This window comes from Wyeomyia smithii, chromosome 1, assembly GCF_029784165.1.
Source record: "Wyeomyia smithii strain HCP4-BCI-WySm-NY-G18 chromosome 1, ASM2978416v1, whole genome shotgun sequence".
Lineage (NCBI taxonomy): Eukaryota > Metazoa > Arthropoda > Insecta > Diptera > Culicidae > Wyeomyia > Wyeomyia smithii.
Window position 1 is genome coordinate 88,395,146 of NC_073694.1, and position 8,703 is coordinate 88,403,848.

The window sequence follows — 8,703 nt, forward strand, 5'->3', positions numbered from 1 at the left end:
TTGTTGATTTCCACTCGCTCGATCGTATGGCGGTCCGTGCTTCTAGCGGGGTAACAGCGGTGTAGGGGAATTATTCTTGCTGATATATCAGCTGCGTATCGGATCACTGGCGGGGTAGCCTGCCCCTACCAGTATGCAGAAAATGTTTCTGCCGATAAACTGCAGGCTATTGTTATCGCACAGCACAAGAACTAATCGAAAAAAAAAAACGCCCGTACGATAACTCGTGTATTCTTCTTTTGCAAATCAAGCAGAACTGAACAATTTGCGTCAAATCGAGCAAAACAACGAATGACGAACTTTTTATTGAAAAAAAAATCACATATCATCGCCTAAAATTTTTATTCAGAGGCGAACTTAGCTTTGGCTCAAAAAGTCAAAATTTTGAATATTTTAATGTGTTTTTCTGTATGCGCAAAATTATCTTCAAACATACTTCAAACATACGTAGTTTTTAAAGTAACATCTCAACTTTTGGCAATGAGATACCTATTATTATTTCCCAAATGTTGTTCCTGAACATTGACAAACATTCCAATGAAAAACAATTACATATCATAGGTTTGAATTTTGATTGAAAGGAAAATTGAGCTCAAATAATCATGATTTTGCATGTTTTACATAGTGTTATTTTTACTCAAAAGTCATTCCTGAACATACACAAACATTTTAATCAAAAATTCATATATCATGCTGTGAGACAAATTGAGCCTAAAATATCAAGGTTTTGCATTTTTCATGTGGTTTTGTGAAAAATATTTAAATTTTAAATAATCAGATACCTATTAATTTTCCCTCAAATATCTCTCTTCAAAATCAACGAATGATTTATTATAGAAAAAATCCTAGATCACTGCTTCGGGTTTTGATTTAGAGGCAAATTCAGCTTAAAAAGTCATAATTTTGCATGTTTCACGTAGTTTTGTGAATAATATCTCGAGTTTTAGTAATCAGATACCATGGAACGGGGTGAAATTGATCAATTTTTATAATATTTTCCAACTAAATAGCTTCGTGTAAATTTTTCCCGAAATAGTATATATTTAAAACAAGTACTGGTATGTGCTTTAGAAAACGTCTATGGGTGTTGGTGAAATTTCTATCGTCTACTTCAGCGGTTCTCAACCTGGGGTACGCGTACCCCTGGGGGTACTCGAAAGCCTTCAGGGGGTACGCGAAAGAAAAATCAGTAATGGCGGACAAAGCAATTTTTCTCTAAAATACTTCATTTGTTTTTCAATCTTGCTCTTAAAACATTACTGTAGCAATCAACCGAACCATAGTTTAATTTGAAACCTAAACAAGACTAACGCAACATGATCTATCACTACTCTCTCCCACTCTGCGAAAACATTTCAAGCCAGGGGGTACAATCGATATGAAAAATATCGCCAAGGGGTACGCGGACAAAAAAATGTTGAGAACAGCTGGTCTACTACATCAAATAAACTCAAGAATTTAATAAGGTACTATGAGATAAATCGGGGTGAAATTGTTCACCCTTGAAATCCATGCATTCTTTTAGAAATGTGCTTTTTTTCGATATGTTCCTGATAAGTGATGACTTCTGAACTGAAAAATCACAGCTAGTTTGGAAACGAAAATAACGATATTTCAGGTTAAAATTTATTCACTTTAGTTTGCAGGCTGTAGTTTGCTAAATTTGCTCTCATTTGATCATCTTTAGATCGATTTCAATTCGGTTTGTTGCAGAAGCTCAAATACTAGCTCTGAAATTAAAATCTTAGTGGTTTCCTGCGAAATAACATCAGTATTACTTTGATGGTATGAAATAATTATTGTTGAAAAATTTATTTTTTGAGCTTTTATCAAACTTTAATCACTTCTCCAAATTTAACGTAATTAACGCTTAATTAAGATTACTTTAAGTAAATTCAATACTCTTTTTATGTTATTTAGAAATTTATTTGATCAAATTTGATTGTGTTTTGACTGGGTTAGAAGAGTTTTTCGAAAATTTGTAAAATTGCACCGGGCATGCAAGGGTTTTGCATTTTAGGACACGTAAACATTGCCTAGTGTTGTAAGATCAGAATCTTTTGATTAGTATTTTTTATCACGAATTTTCAGGTGATCAATTTCACCCCATTCCACGGTACCTGTTATTTTTCCTCAAATGTCTTTCTTATACATCTACGAACATTTTAGTGAAAAAAGAATCACATGTCATCGCTTTGAATTTTGATTTGGAGACGAATTGAGTATAAAAAGTCATACTTTTGCATGTTTCACGCAGTTTTGTGAATAATATCTCAAGGTTTAGTGATCGGGTACTAAATATTTTTCCTTAAATGTCTTTCCTGAATATTAACAAACATTTTAATGTAGAAAGAATTATATGTCATCGCTTTGAATTTTGATTTAGAGGCAAATTTAGCACAAAAAGTCATAGTTTTGCATGTTTACGTAGTTTTGTGAAAGAATATCTCAAGTTTTAGTAATCAGATACTAATATTTTTCCTCAAATGTCTTTAATGAACATGACAAACATTTCAATTAAAAAAGTAGGAGGTTGTATCCAAGACACGACCGCATAACTGACGTAGAACTACGCACACTATTAACAAATGCATTGTTGTAGGTGTTACATTAATGAGTCAAAGTCTACTAATGCTTGCTTTGTGCTGCCTCAACAGTGGGGTAATAAAGACACTGAAAACATGAGCTGTAAAAGCTGTTTCACATTCTGTAAATTAGACGGCTGCTACAGATTTAAATTGCTACTATCCAGCACAGATTGCTCGCTTGAGTTGTCAAAAAATTATTAACCTTCAAATATTTGTTTATTTGCCTTGAGAAAAGCATTTTTCTGCTCAAAATTGGATTTGCTGATGGCAACGGCAGTCTGACGACACACGCTGAGAAGCGAGAAGAACCGCGCTGCTCCTGAGATATGGTGACCAACCACAGGGCAAGTGCTTAATTTGAAGGCAGCCACAGGCGCGACCCGCTGCTATGGTCTGTTACTGCAACTGCTGAGTGTCGATATCTACTGCTACTGCTGTCAACGTTGTGGACAGTCCATCCAGTTCACCTTCCGACTAATGAATGTAGCTAGTTTTCCCAGAAACACTCTTTTAGAGCCGAAGGGTGCTACGTAATAGGCCACGCCTTTCTGTTCAGTTGTCTAATTCTCTAATATTCTTTAGACGAATTATTCCACAATTCGCATTTGATATTTGTTTCCAGCGAATAAACACCGATGGTGCTCTCACACACGTAACGGTTTTAACCCGTATCTTATTGCGGTTTGTAACATCAAGCGATTTCGTTTGCTCGTTGTTGCGTGTTGCATCATGTTGCAACTTGGCAGTTGAGAGACGACGCAATTCTGTTCATGCTGATTGATAGAATCGACTTTATATCAGGGCAGTTTGTTATTCAAAATCGGTTATGTTGATCGCAGCCTTTGTGCTGTCCCAACAGTGGGGGTATTAACTAAATAAACTACAACAGAATTTGATTGCTAGGATCCCGCGAAGAATGTTTGCTTGTGTTGATGCTAGGAAATTTTCACCCTCCAATTACTTGTTTATTTGCCTTGAAAAAAGGCATTTTGCTGTTCAAAATCGGTTGCTGGTCGCAACCTTTGTGCTGCCCCAACAATGGGGGAGTTAAGATACACGGACAACATGCACTGTGGAAGCTATTGCACCTTCTGTAAATTAGACGGCCGCGACAGATGTAACTGCTAGAATCCGCACAGAATGCTTGCTTACGTTGTCAAAAATTATTAACTATCAATGACTTGTTTATTTGCCTTGAAAAAAGGCATTTTGCTGTTCAAAATTGGATTTAGTGATGACGATCTTTATGCTGCCCTAACACGGGGGAATAATGGCAGTCTGGCGACACACGCTGAGAAGAACCGCGCTGCTCCTGAGACGTGGTGACCAACCACAGGGCTAGTGCTGCTGCTAAGGAAGGACGACTGCTGTTGACAACTTGTCGCTGTCCAGAACTATTATGAGCGGCTTCGGCTGAAACAGGCTCTTATATAGGCCAAATAGCATGTTTTCAATTGCAAGGTATATGATTCTGGCGACCGTGCTTGGGAAGCAATCATATAACGACCAATCAGAGGACGTAATTTTCGTTTAAACAAGGCTTGACAATTATCAATAGTACAATAGTTTGCATAATCAATCAACAATTTTCTACATTTGTATAATTTTCCAAACAATTGCTGCAAAAATGAAGGAAATCGGTTGAAAACAAACCGATTTATAAGCATTTAAAAAGGGACATATTTCGTCCCCTTTTCGTTAATAGTTTTCTTATTTACATCCCTATGTGGTAGGCTAAAGAAAAACGTAGTTCTACGTCAAAAGAATCATATATCATCGCTTTAAATTTTGATTTAGAGGCAAATCCAGCACAAAAAGTTATAATTTTGCATGTTTTACGTAGTTTTGTGAATAATATCTCAAATTTTAGTTATCAGACACCTATTATTTTTTCTCAAATGTCTTTCCTGAACATTAGCAAACATTTTCATGTAAAAAACCTACATGTCACCGCTTATATTTTTGATTTAGAACGATTCAAAATGATAATAATTACTGTACACCTCAGAGACGGAGGGAATAATATCAATAAGATCAAGCGTTACGGAATTCCATTTTTATATAGTAGATCAAAGAAGATCAATTCTGCATTTTTGCAACGCATTTCATACAAAATCTTCAGAATATGAATATTCATTATTTTTCCATTTACCGGGACTATTATTTCAATGTCAAATGAAATTCATAGTATACAACGAGTTACGAGTCGGGATGCGGTATATTTTTCCAAATCTGTATCATATTTCCAGTTCGCTTATTTTTCGTTCTTTCTCTACTCACATACTGTCTGCTTAATGAACTTGCGTGTTAACGGAAAAAGCCGTTGTTAAAAATAGAAATTCAGTTCGAAACAACGAGTTGTACCATTTGAGTTTGAAGTCCTTCACCCGTTGCTCAATTCAATTGTTGGATAGCTATATTATCTAGTAAAAACATTTTCCAAACTGTTTCCAATGCACAATGGTCCAGAAACTGAATTTAGAGGAAATTAGGATCTAGAGCTCGATTGCAAAATTTTAAAAAAATTTTTTTTTCAACAAAGTTGTTATATATGATACCCAAACCACAGACAAACAGACGTGCCACTCGATGGCGATTTCATCGACCAGAAAAATAACGACAATTTTGAAATTTTGCTTAGTGGGCAATAATGCCGCTAGTGTCGCTATAAGCAAGCGTGCACATTTATTATCAAAGACAAAAACCATCAGTTATGCCGCTTGTGTTCATTTAAGCAAGCGTGCACACCCATTAGCAAAGACAAAAAGCGTTTTACGAAAATAAGATAGTAGGCAATAAGCTCACATGGTGGCGCATGAGTGTAACGCTTCAAATAAGGACGAAGACTTTTCTTCAAAGAGGCACGTCTGTTTGTCTGTGTCTAAGGTATACAGACCAATCAGTCTAATTCCTGTCATTTTAAAAATGATGGAAAAAATCATTGACCTACATACTATCATATTTAAATAGGCTGACCAGATATTATAGAAGGAAAAACGGAACAAATGAGTTTAAAAACGGAAGATGGAAAGATAATTATTTAAAACTGATTATTAACCAAAGCATACGAACTATTAATCATTGCTTTGATAAGCTCGCCTAATTATGTGCAACATTTAATACATTTCACGTAGTAAAGTGTGATTTTTGCCTATAAGGTCGTAGAATCACCGGTTCCGTAGAATCACCGTTTTAAGCTCAGTTTTTGTCCGATTTAAGATCTGTTTCATTTGAAAGATGGGTAAGCAGATGCTAATATGTGGACAAACTCTTAGAATTTTGATATTTGACTTTAAAACAAAAAGGCGTCGAAAAAACATCAAAAATTTCCACTTTCTCAAAAATTCAAAATGGTGCCATTGTTGCCCCTTAAGTTGAAATATGTTCGAATTCGGGGAAATTTATTTTCGCATCAAACTTCATCAAAAAATCATACATAGAAGCCAAGGCAAATAAAAAGTTTCAATGTGTAATCTTCTTAACAACTTAACGCTGATGACATTACCACTTTAGTTAGGGGTAAATGCGGGTCTATTCTTACTAATAGAATGCAATCCGCCCTAAGCTACATACTCAAATGGCGCAAGCTGGAAGGACTAAACGCCAATCCTTCTAAAACAGCGGTTATCAACCGGGGGGAAATTTGTCCGTTGCAGGGGGGGGGGGGGGGTGAATTGCGAGTGGAAAAATTTCACATGTAATGCGATTTTTTTTCCATTGACGGTGGTGCGACATTTTTTTTCAGTGTCCAATGAATTAGCTCGCAAAAAAACCATGCAGCAGTTTCATGCGCATTCTTTCATGGTGCCGATAGGGGGGAAAAGATTGTGAAAATTATCAAAAGGGGGTGCATGAACTGAAGAAGGTTGAAAACCACTGATCTATACTGTTCACTGTGGTATAGAAGGTAATGAAAGCCGATCTCTTAGCAAGAATTGGTTCTTCAACTGCATTCACCGGTCCGGAGCCATTTTGTGGGATATCTTCATCCCGTTTGAAATCTGAGGTCAGAGGCTGGAAATCAATGACGATTGATGCCAACTGGAGTAATAGAATCACACGGAACCTACTCAGCAGATCTGAGTACGTTAACTATCCTACTTACTGGACATTGCTGAAACTGACAGATGACATATGTCGTTTCTGTAATTCTATAGTAGAAACCTCGGAAAACTCACTGTGCCAATGCAGCTCATTGGTTCAGCGAAGATTGTGTATTAGCTTAGTTTAGTTTGACTGACTGCATATATCAATGGTTGCACTCCGTGATTGATCCGAATCAGTAAAATTGTACAATGAATCAACTGAATGGGGATGGGAGTGACCGATCATTCTCATTGTACAAGTTTTAGTGACTCAATACTTTAAAGGATCAACAACGACGCCGGCCACGTCCTTGCAATCATGTGGGAAGGGGAAAGGGATGTTAGTGTGACCCTTGCTATTTGGAGACCGTGTTAACCTCTGCATCTCCACAAGGGTCAAAGGAAGGAGGTTTTTGTTAATAGGGGAGGGTTCGTTGGATCAGGATTCACTTTGATAAATGATGCGATCATACATATAACTCCTATCCGTCTCTATTTAGCTATTTTCGTTTTAAGCTACAGTCAGACGGCTGACTAGAGAAACACAATTAGTTAATTTATATCTGGTACCGGTTTAGACCAAAAGGCATTACCAATGCCTTTGGGGCCGCGCAGGTGTGCATGGTTTATTTCAATGGAGCACAAAATTGTTTAAATTTACTGATTTGAGACTGTTATTTATCATAACAATAACTGCCGGTTAACGAAGGATTGCCGAACGACACGCGGTCTCTGCCAATGATAGCCGCCCAAACTCACAGTCATTGTGGAGGTTTTCACTCCCGTCTTCCGCGGACAATAACTGGTCTCAAGAAATCGGGCTTCCAGAACTGTTGTTCTGGCCAAGGAGATGGATCAGTAAATTCCACACGACCAGCCCTGGAGTGGAATTGGACACGGAATAAAAGAAATAAAACCCCAGCGATAGTGAACTAGAACTATATTCTTCAAGTGATCAATGCGTACTATTTTAAACGTTGTATGATATAATTTTGATGTAGTGTTTGAATCTTGCTATAAAGTGTAGTATATCAGTGTGTCTCTCTTATACTAATATGCATTTATTTTGTGCTCTTCGAGCTAATGTAATCTGTTGTAGAACAACCGATTCGATTCAGGGTAGCTAGCTTTTTTTGATATTAGGTTTATATTTGATATTAAAAAAAAGTTGTGTTTCAATATTTGATCATTTATGTTCGGTATTTCGCCCGAACATTCCGGCCACCTTAAAACAGCTATGCTGATTTAATACGTCTGCAAGTGCCTATTCCTAACGTCAGCATCCTACGTATTTTTTTTATTTCAAATATAAGTACCTATCTCGCAGCAGGTTGCAGAAAACAGAAAAAAAATATCAGTCTGTTACCTTCGTTGCAAAATTGTGTTAAGAACAGGATGGCAGTAAAGCAATTTTGACCACAGGACGAATGACCTCATTGGATCCTGCAGTCTTCAATGAAACAACACGTACTACCCAAGTAACAATATTGGTTTTATCACAGTTTTATAGCGCCTAATACAGCCAAAACAGCGCTATAAAACTTTGTTAAAACCAGTTTTGTTACCTGGGTATGTCGTCTCGACCAGGGTGTAGTTTTGTGATTCGGCCCAACATCCATTGAGCTGGAGGAACATTGTCGTCCTTTATGATGACCAGTCTGCCGATTTGAATATCCACAGCCGACTTGAGCCCTCTCGTTGACCGGGCCTGCAACTGCTCTAGATACTCGATATGCCAGCGCTTCCAAATAGCCTGGAGCCCTTTCTGCATCAATTGCCAGCGGGTTAGCCTGTTGTCCGAAGTTTGTTTCCTGTCAGGTTCTGGTATCGCTTGTAAATTAGTCCCAACCAAGAAATGGTCAGGGGTGAGGGCATCCATATCGGACGGTTCGCTGGATAGTTCGGTAAGTGGCAGAGAATTTAAACACATTTCGACCTGGGTGAGAAGTGTTTGCATTTCTTCTTGGGTAACTACGGTGTTGCCGATTTGCTTTAGCAGCTGATTTTTTGCAGATTTCACCGCCGCCTAC